This window comes from Sander lucioperca, chromosome 22 (assembly GCF_008315115.2).
Source record: "Sander lucioperca isolate FBNREF2018 chromosome 22, SLUC_FBN_1.2, whole genome shotgun sequence".
Taxonomy (NCBI): Eukaryota; Metazoa; Chordata; class Actinopteri; order Perciformes; family Percidae; genus Sander; species Sander lucioperca.
Window position 1 is genome coordinate 28,275,411 of NC_050194.1, and position 10,952 is coordinate 28,286,362.

A 10,952-nucleotide genomic window follows, 5' to 3' on the forward strand; every position below is an offset into this window, starting at 1 on the left:
GGTGTCCTGTTTCCGTCACTGCCGATCGGAGCTGGAGCAGATAAACACCTTTGCCTACTGCAGAGTAATTTGTCCCGGGAGTGAATGCCAATTGTAACTTTTCTCACTGCAGACAAAAGCCAGATGTTAGTGGGTGTAAGTGGGTTTTTTTAGTCAGTGAAAGGGGTTTTATCAGTTGAATAGTATGAAACCAGCAGCTGGAAAGTGTATAACATCCCTTTGTGCAATGTTTTGCATGTACAACATTGTCTATAGTGCTACCAGTGGTCAAAAACGCAGAGGGGTACCTTTACGGTCGCACCAAATACTTTCCGAAACTGACAATCTGACAATCAAGTCCACTTCCTGCAGTGATTGGCCAGCTGTGCGGAAGTGAGAAAGTATGCAGCCAATCAGAACAGCTATAAGCATTTTTTGTCTTTAGACGTGGGCCGATGACACAACACATTAACTTGTTATTTTCAAGTTTGTCGACATGAAGAACAGAAAGGAAAAAAAAAACCCTCCAGGATTTAAAAAGTTGAGTTTAAATTAGATACAGAAAACACATAGACGTTATCATAATAAGACCATAGGTCCAAGTATTCCCCTTTTGATGGTGTTGACTACAGTAAAGGAGAGAAGAAGAAAGAGGGGTTGCTGACAGTGTTTTGTCGTTATGGTCTAGGCAGCGATGCGAGGTGAACTCTGTTTGACCGTGGAGGAGGGACTCAAGTTCAAATGTTACATAATCTCAATGGGCTCCTGTAGACATGCTGCTTCACACACACACACACACACACACACACACACACACACACACACACACACACACACTGTAGCTTTATTCAACCAACACTCAAGTACTGTTCCCAATGGTTAAACAAGTCAAGAAGATGGTTCTGTATTTATACACACGTTTAAGAACTCCATTAACTATTTTACACTTGGGCAGCTGTCTTAAAGGATGTTGTCTTCTTCACATTGCTGCTGAATGGAGATACAGTAACTAATCCACTGAACCCTGTGATTCCATTGGAAATTAATTGAAATTATTTGTCATAAATGCTGTTCAGACAAATCAGGTTCAGTTAACAGTACACAGTACTCATCGGTAAGGCAGCTGGTATATGGCGTCAGGAATATGTCATATCTTGCGATAAAACACATATATCTTCACAAGCAAATTATATTATTTTACACGTGCAGATGTTACTCTTCGCGCACCAATTCAACAATCGAGAGTTGTACAGGCAGCTGCGAGCGTGGAAAAAAAACCTAGGGAGAGGCAAAGAATGGCACCTGCATGTATAAAACTAAGTAGCACGTGCACAGAGAAGCCACAAAATGCCCGCACATGTCTGCTTTGCGAACGCTGGAGAGCATACACGATCTCGCAGATAAACTGTGCTCTCAAGTTGATTTCTGCTCGCCCGAATGAAACTGACTTTTGACATTTGGGGGCGGAAACCACCTGCCTCTAGTGATTAGTCACTTTCAATTCATCTCACCCATAGACCTCCTTTGCCTAACATTACCTTGATTGACAGCTATCCATAAATCCTTGCCGATATCTGTAACATTAGAGCTAGCCTTAGCTTACATGGCTATTGTTTAGCCTGATTAGCCAGTCTGATTAATCCATAACAGAAATTAAGAGTCAACTAACCAAACACTTTTATTCTTTGGTTTAACTTTACATCTTACCGGCCAGACTGGCTGGCAAGGCTAACAACAGCATGCTAGCTAAAGCTAATGGTAGCTCTAATGTTAGAGGTTAGGGTACATACATCGGCAAGAATTTACGGACATTTCAACAGCATCGCAAAAATCCCACCAACAAAACGGATGAGGGACACTTATACATTCCTTAATTTACGGTTCTATCTAGGGATGTCCCGATCAGGTTTTTTTGCCCTCGAGTCCGAGTCCGAGTCATTTGATTTTGAGTATCTACCGATACCGAGTCCCGATCCGATACTTCTATAATATATAAAAAAAGAATAAAGAAGAGCGAAAAAACAGATCCAGGATGTTCCTTATTTTTTATTTAATTCACCTTATTTTAACATTCAACAACTCTGTTAACAAACAGAGCACTTCTGTGAGGTAGCGTTGCTGTTTCTGTGTGGAGTCAAAAGGGTCTAACGCTGTGCCACCGCATAACTATAGATGTGTTAAAAAATAATGAGAATATATATACATATATATCCGAGTCCTGATCGGGAGATAACGTCCGATTCCAATCGAATCTGAAACCACGTGAGCGGGCCCGATTTCCGATCACGTGATCGGATCTGGACATCCCTAGTTCTAACCTCTGGTGGATTTGTGAGGACTATGGTTACCTCCTCCTCAGATCTCTGCAGGGTAAATCCAGACAGCTAGCTAGACTATCTGTCCAATCTGAGTTTTTTGTTGCACGACTAAAACTACTTTTGAACGTACTCATCAGCACAACAGTAATCGTTTACAATTATAATAAAGTGAAATTCGAAAATTGCAGATATAAAGAACATTTTAATTTCAGGGTTTTTGATGGCCCTCCCCAGGTTTGGGCCCTAGGGAATTAGTTTCACTATTCCCCCCCATTCCCCCCATCTCCTTTTTTGTTGTTGTATTTAACTGTTCTGTAGCGTTTGTATTTAACTTTTTGTTTTTAGTTAAAGCAGTATTTATGAGTTTAATATTTATTTATTTAATATAGAGTATTAACAGTACTTGTATTTCCATATACAGACCATGTGTGTGTGTCTGACAGAGCAGGTGAGAGAGAGTGGTGTATCTGCCTGTACCCTGTGGATGAACTGCTGCTGAACTCTGAATGACTGTGGTCATGAAAAAGTCACACACACACACACACACACACACACACACACACACACAGGCATGCGTGTGCATGTTCTGGGGTTCCCTCACTGGAACATCTGCCTTTTTCATGACCACAGTCATTTTGTGTGTGTGTGTGTGTGTGGGTGTGTGTGTGTGTGTGTGTGTGTGTGTGTGTGTGAGATTGTTATGAACATGTGAAGTGTAGCAAATGGTAGTTCCTGCACTGACTTAGACCCTGCAGTCACCACACATCATTCATCAGTTTGTTTTATGTCCATGTTAACAATGACATTAACACAATCTTACATGAACTACATGAATACTTGAAACAGTGGGGGATTTAGACTTGGGTTTCAGAACCAGTTTAGTAAATGAAATGTTACAAAATAAATAATTGATGTGAAAATGTTGGTAACAAAATAAACATTTAGCCAGAACCTATCACACCAGAGGACAGCTCTGAGTTCATCGTCCGGGAGCATTAATGTCCTCGGTGAATTTCACGACACAAAGTTGGGCATTTCTTTGATACAATTTTTACCTGAAGCTTATTCAGAGATGGTGAGACTATCCAACAAGTTGTACAGACTGACAAGCCTTAAACCCTTGACATTATTTTGTCATTAAATAATTCCACCCGACACTGGTTACTGATATCGTTATAATGAGCTGAAGAAGTTGTCAGTCATCTGGCGGGAACACTGTGCTGTCCTACGCTGTGACAAGAGTGTGTAAATGAAACATTAAGTTGTTAAATTTTACCAATTTAGTGATCAGTCTGTGTAATTTTAACATAGGTCAACTGGAAGAAAACCCCGGTTACTGCTGTGCATGTAAACATGTAGTCTTTCATTGCATTCTGGAGTGTCTGGAGTATAACCCAATAACACTTGACATGTAAATGCATCAATGTACAGTATAATGAGGAGCCATTGCAAGTGTGCGAGCACACACACACACACACACACACACACACACACACACACACACACACACACACACACACACACACACACACACACACACACACACACACACAGCAGATTGGAATGTGGACTGGGGCTGTGTGTTTAACACTGGGATGATCATCCAGGGGTCACACAGGAGTTTAAGTCTAGAGGTGGCGCCCTGCTGTCTTAACACACAAACACCCACACTTAAAATATAGTACATGTGCATGGTAAGAAAAAGACACAGAGTTAGAAATACACATGCGCACACATAGACATATCCATACTGTACAGAGACACACCCAGAGGGAGAAAGAACACACCTAGTTCATTTAAAACCTTGTTAATCGGTCTGAACACACACACACACACACACACACACACACACACACACACTCACACAGGTTATGGATGGAGAGAAAAAGACGGATGGATGGATGCATGGATGGAGAACAAAGGGATAAAATCAGGAGGAGAGAGGATAAGGAGAAGAGCTGATGGAAGGGAATGGGGGGTCGAACAGAAATCAAAGTGGAGGAAAAATGAAAAGGAGAGAAAGATTACGGGAAAAAGAGAAGGAAGGAGACAAAAGACCTTATCTGACATGGAATCTGTAACATTGCTGACTTCATCTGTCTGTGATGGTCTTCGTTACATAAATGTATAGCTCCAATGCTCAGTGATATTTGTCACACTGCTGAAGAACAGCGTTGAGTTGAAAAGGTTAATGATTTGAAGGTTTTTTTCTTTCTGTCACAGGCTGCATCACAAAAAAGCTATTTTGTAGATGAATGACTCCATGACCCTATAGTAACGATGCCTCCATGCCGATCCACAGAACTAGATCAGGACCAATCCAGGCATTTTTTGATTACAGTTTTTCTCAATCACATTTACTGAAACAAACATACAATTGTCAAAACTCTAAGTACAACCCTCACACCACTTGGTACATTCAGCACATCACTCCATGTGACCTGCAAAAGGTGATTACTCCATCAAAATAATGCTGGAAATAAATCCATCAATGAATACATCATTGGCATCAAAACAAAAGGTTCCTTTATCATTGCTTAGACCAAGACGAAATGCAAAGACATCTTGTCTAATGACAGTGTACTCTGAAAGGGTGATAGTTACCCACTCTGTAATATTGTCCAGTTGCTAACATTGTATATTTAGGCAGCTGAATAGTATTGATGTCAACCATGGCACACACTATACTTTCTCATTGTATGTACACACCAGCCAACCGCAAATACATAAAGAAAGCCTGTACAGAAAAAGATATACAACAGCAAAATTATCAGGAACTACTGTAGAAGATGTGCAAGAAAACAGAAAATATGCTGCAAATGTATCAACCTCAAGGGTCATCCCATCTCTCCTCTCTGTCTGGCCACATTTCATCGACATCACACCTGATATCCTCCCTTGCAATGCAATGAAAGAAAAACTTTTGGCATGACGCAGCCCCCCCCTCCAACAATCTGCTGTGATATCCTCACCTGTCACCTGTTTGCGTTTGGTTGCTCTAAGTTGTGAGGAAATTGTATAGTTCCCCATATAGTCTAAGTCTATTCATCTGATAACTTTTACAACTAAACCACATACCAATTATGTATCTAATATATATGTGTGGCAGGTCATTGTGATTGTTGGTTGCTCTATTTCATGTAGGGATTTACACAATGAACATGTGTATAACTGCATTTGAGAATAATATGATTCAATGGCAAATGAATGCAAACTATTTTGACCTGTGAGGCTTACTCAATGCATGTTGTGTCAAAGCAATTACAAATGACTATAGTCATGTGAACAACTGACCTAATGTTCATATACATAGTCATATATAGTTTGACCAAGTTTAATAGTCATTCGACAATTGTGCCAAAGCAATTGAGAAAAACTGTAATAGGTATCAGGTTTTATAAATCCAGCAACATGCTCCTGGAATGACAGCTGTCAAAACCACCAACCTGTTAAAACTGTCTGCACAGTGTTGTGAGCGAGTGACCTGCTGAGCCACAAAAACTGTAAAACAGTAGGTGATAATTTAGTTCATTATATGGATGGACAATATTTACTTAAATGCAGAGCAAATCAGCTATAAAAACATATCCAAACTGCTTTATGGATTTTAAGTAGGCCTAAAGTATGCAGTGCAAATATATAATAAAGGATAAATCATAGAATGAAAAACATTGTTTTGTAAAACATGGTCAGCAATAGGTGAAAGTCTGATACTGATAATACCTGCAGCTCAATACAGATACTGTTTAATGTGAATGCACCAAAGACACCTCTACACAGATGATTAGTGACCTGATGTTGCAGTGACACAGGGATATTAAAAACCAGGTTGTGTTCTATATCATATCCTGAATATGATTCAAACCAAGACATAACAGAGACGAGTGTTCATGTAAAGGTATTAATGTACAGATTATTGTCATGATGTCATCATGGCAGCCCGTGCTTCTTTTTTGTTCTGTGTGTTTTTGTTTGTTTTCTCTCATGTCCCTCCCTTCTGTGCCGATTACTGTGAGCTGTGGGCGCGGCTTAGCTGGCAGGTGGCACCAGGTGAAGCTCATTCCCTAATCAACCTCCTGCAGTATTTAAGGCTGGCTCTGCGATCCACTTGTCACCAGATCGTACTGTCTACCAGTGTGGTATAGTTGCACTCCTGGTTCCCTGTGTTAATTGTTATCCTGGTGTTTTAGCTTGTGTAGCTAAATAATTATTTGTGTTTATCTCTTGTTGCAGCCTGCCTTGCTTGCTCCTACTCCTGCCTGCCTGCCTGCTTGCTCACCCCGCCTGCTCCTCTCTCTCTCTGTAAGGATTGGACTCAGACTCAATTGTTTGTTGGACTCTGGAGGAGGCCTTAGCACATGGTCAACGCCACCACTTCACTGGGTACGCTCTGGAGAGCGCACTGCACCCACCACTCACCACTGGATTCCCTCGACACAACCCTCCTTTTGCCACTAGCACAATTATTGTATATATTTTCACTCATTAAACACTTAATCTTGATTATTGTGTTTTTCGTCTGCTTTTGGGTTCCACCTCCTGTGCCGTTCCATAACAATTATGTTGATGGAAAAACACAGAACAGAAGTTGATTTAAAACGTTTAAATCATAAAATATAACCAAAGCATTATAATTGTTACAGGATATTATAATGAAAAGATAAGTCCTCTCTGGACATCTCCCCTAGGACACCAAAATGTCCAGAAAACGGTTCAGTTTGTTATGCTGTTAATATTATGTATTGATACAACATGCCAGTGTGTCTATTGAATGTTTATCTGTGTGTATACACATATATGCTGTACAGCGGTAGATTTGCAGGACCAAAATAAAGATTGATCGATCAATTGTAATACATACAATAATACCTTATTGATATGTCTCATTTTAATGATATTTCAACATAATAAAGTTGTAATTTTGCATTAATAAAAAGTAATAATTGCATTATTTTTATCTAACCTTTAACTAACTGTATTCTTATCTTAAAGTTGAATTATTTTATCCTAGGGATAAAACAGGAGGAAAGAGAGAGACAGAGGAAAAGATATGATGATAAAAGATGGTGGGAGGAAGGGACTGAAAAGGGGTTGTGGTAGTAGGGAAGGCGTGAAGGAGGGGTGGAATAGAAAAGACGGAATGGAAGTAGGGGGATGAGAGGTGAATGGAGAATAAACGTGTCCCCATTAAATGGCTGGTAGTTAGAAGATCTGAGGCCTCTGGTGCTTATCACTACACCTCCAGCCTCCTGTCCTCTCCCTCTGCTCTTTAAAAGCTCCTCACATGTGTGAAGGGCGTAAAATCACTTCCTGGGTTGGACCGCTTTTGACCCCATCCTCTCAGTGGGAGGTGGGCCTGAAGGCCAGGCCTTTCACAGGGCTAAAAGGTGACTGCTGTCTCACTGAGACAGACACGGACAGATGAGAGGAGGAGGGGAAGGCTGTTGATGATTCCAGCTGGAAAACCAGTCAGGGAGGAAGACAACGAGTTCAGAAGTTAGAAGCAAAATTGGTTTATGGGGAAATTATGAAAAAAACATTGAGTATATGAAATGCCGAATTACACAGCGGCCGATATATTGTCCATATCATAGGCACCTTATTTGGGGACAGTGATTCTAGGATGTTCTTAATTGTTTTATAGTTATTTTGACTGAAGTAGTAATTCAAATTAGCAATTTTAATTTTCTCTCTTCAAGCCCTATTTGTGAACTCCGACAACAGTGAATAAGACACACACACACACACACACACACACACACACACACACACTCACACTCACACACTCCTCTACCCTGTGACCTGCAGTCAACCTCTGTCCTGCTAACCTGTATTTATTGGCCGTTAAAGGCCAATAGTTCACTAAAACCCTGACAACTCTGATTTATAGGCAGATTCATCACACCATGTTACTACAGCACACACACTTACTGCCCAGTGCAGGTACACAAGACATGGATGGATGTGTGGATAGATGGATATTTATGTGGAGGGATGACAGACAGATAAACAGCCACAGAGAATGTTTGTCACAATCACTTAGATGATATGATACATTCGATTTATCATATATACACATATACACATGTATGATAGCAAAAGTGTAGAAATCCTTTGATGCCTGCCTTTTCCTTTAACTGGGTACTGTTTGTGTGTGTGTGTGTGTGTGTGTGTGTGTGTGTGTGTGTGTGTGTGTGTGTGTGTATGTGTGTATGTGTGCGTGCCTATGTGTATGTTTATGTGTGTGTCAGCTCTAAAAGGTGAGCCATTAGCCAGGAGTCAGGTCGTCTGGTTACTTCTATTGTTATCGGCTTCCTGATGACCCTTAAGGAGGTGTGTGTGTTTGTGTGTGTGTGTGTGTGTGTGTGTGTGTGTGTGTGTGTGTGTTTAATTAATTAGATGTAGTAGCCTGTTCTTTGTACGTACATCAGGGGCAGGAAGTGTTTCCCCCACCTAGACCCCCCCCCAAAATAAATAAATAAATAAATAAAATAAAACACAAGTAGTCGGGATAACGGAAGTACATTTCCAGGATCAATTCTGACCATCCGCCGTGTGGCTCACGCGCCAGATGGTCAGGCTTTGCCCCTTCGCTTCTGCTCTCTGTGTGTGTTGCCGTTCTCAAAATCCCTACGCTACATCAAACGCTAAGCTGAACGCTGAAAATGGCAAGTTTTAAAGAAAATGTGGATCGTGCAACAAGGCCGGCCTGCTTGGTTCTTTTGGGGAATGATTGTAAAGATTTACAAACGACGCACACACGACGATACACTGGTAAGAGCAAATGAGGTTTAACCATGTGTCCAGCTAATTTAAATAGCTCATGTTACTGTATTGTGTCAACAGTTAACTTCATTTAATATTGAGAATGAGATGAGACAAGATTTTAACAATATTTTAAAGAAAACTTCAATGACGAAATTGTCTTTTATTCATTTGAAAAAGAAAAACGAATATGAAAAACGAGCACTGTGAAAGGTTTTGCCACAAACTGATGACAAACTGAAATGACGATTGATGATGATCCAATAACTGCAGCGTGACCTTCTATTTGAACTACTTTAGTTCTCTCAAATTAAAAATAAAACTGTAAAAATGACAAGAAATAATGACAAGCGTAAACCATAATCAAAATAGTACACTCACAATAATTAAGGTGCAAAACAGAGACTGACCAATTGTCCACAAAACACTCAACAGATGATTTTGTGGCGACAGATGCTCTTTTCTCCTCCTCTGCCTTTTATTCATTGCAGCAGTAAACAAGGAACTAGCCACTCTACTTTCGATTTATGACCATTTTATGACGAGGGGAGAACATTATTAAAAGTAAAGTTGGGCTTTTCTGTTGGCGTCCCGACTCATTTTAAAAAAGAGAGAGAGATTTCAACCTGATCTCACAGAATTCTGTGAAATGAACATGGCCCCTTAACTCAAAATCTGTGGCAGTTTCACCTAATCGCCGAAAATTCCGTGATGGGCCCACGGAAGAATGCGGGACACAATCCCCAGTCTCCTGGGTGAAAGTCCTGTGTTTGACCCATCCACCACCCCAACCAACCTCCCTATGTGGATTTTGGGGTTTTCATACTACTCAATATCATAGTCGCTCTTAATGCTACGTCATCTTCTCATTGACTTTACTTTGGCATTGTTTTTGTTGATTGTGGTTAGATGAGAAGTATAAACATATATCATTCCGACACCCTATTGGTTTATATGCGATCCATCGCACCTGCACATGACACAAATGACGTCACACTCCAGCAAGGAAATAGCAGACGTTTGTAGCCTAGTACAAAGATGTCTGTGGCAGAGACTCAAGAGAACTCGAGCGAAATGTCCCAACCAAGCACCAGTGAGGAGGTTGGTAGCCAGGAAGACCAGCCAACCCTTCTACATCCCTGGCCGTACATGCTGGCTGCTGCTCTGCACTTGTGTACTGATGTCGTTTCAACTCGACGAAAAATATCGTCATGTTTTAATATTGAGAGATTTCGTGGGACGGGATCTCATCCCACCTCTAGTCAGTGAGGTCAGTGTTTTTTCTCCTATCCTATAATATTGATGTGGTGTAGCCAGACCTTACTCCACAGCGCCGTGGACATAGCGCTGAGTGACATAAGTTATAGCAGGAAGAGTAGAGGAGAAATGATCATCTTTTGGGATTTTTCCAAAAGAGAAGGAAGGGTAAGAAGTTAGAAATTGCCTGTTGATCTATAATATGAAGTGCATTTCTCCTCATCAGGATTGTTGGCGCCGTTTCATTTTATTTTACAAACCACACGTTGCACAACATTACGCTAGCTACAAAACAAACTAAAACGATAAATAACTGTGCACAAATGCACTTTCTTAAAGTCAGAGTGAGAGAGAGAAGAAAGACACAGAGTGACAGACAGACGGACGGACAGACAGACTTTGTACTATGGAGCTGGCATGATAAACACTGTTTGATGTCCGATCCGACTGATTTGGACATTTGTGTTCTCAGCTTTGGGTAATGTCTAGATAGTTTCCGTTTTGCAGTGCATCTGTGTAGTTTCAATCGCAGCAACTTTTCCCAAGGGCCAAAAACTGGGCAACTCAGGAACCTTATCTGCGTGTCCATCGGAGAAACCGGCATCTAAATGTAGTTCCTCTGTGATGGAAATG

At 40.8% G+C, this 10,952-nt stretch overlaps 2 long non-coding RNA genes across 2 annotated transcripts; one reads left to right on the forward strand and one right to left on the reverse strand.

Moving 5' to 3' along the window:
* Positions 1–4,655: 4,655 nt before the first annotated feature.
* Positions 4,656–9,152, reverse strand: LOC118494308. Its single transcript, XR_004896422.1, has 3 exons — positions 9,142–9,152; positions 8,082–8,087; positions 4,656–4,754 (listed from the first exon to the last, which is right to left on the reverse strand). It is a non-coding gene; the product is annotated as an uncharacterized LOC118494308 (long non-coding RNA).
* On the forward strand, positions 5,450–10,682 carry LOC116067561. The gene is made up of 3 exons (XR_004109254.2): positions 5,450–5,675; positions 8,631–8,636; positions 10,669–10,682. It is a non-coding gene; the product is annotated as an uncharacterized LOC116067561 (long non-coding RNA).
* The last annotated feature ends 270 nt before the right edge of the window (positions 10,683–10,952 follow it).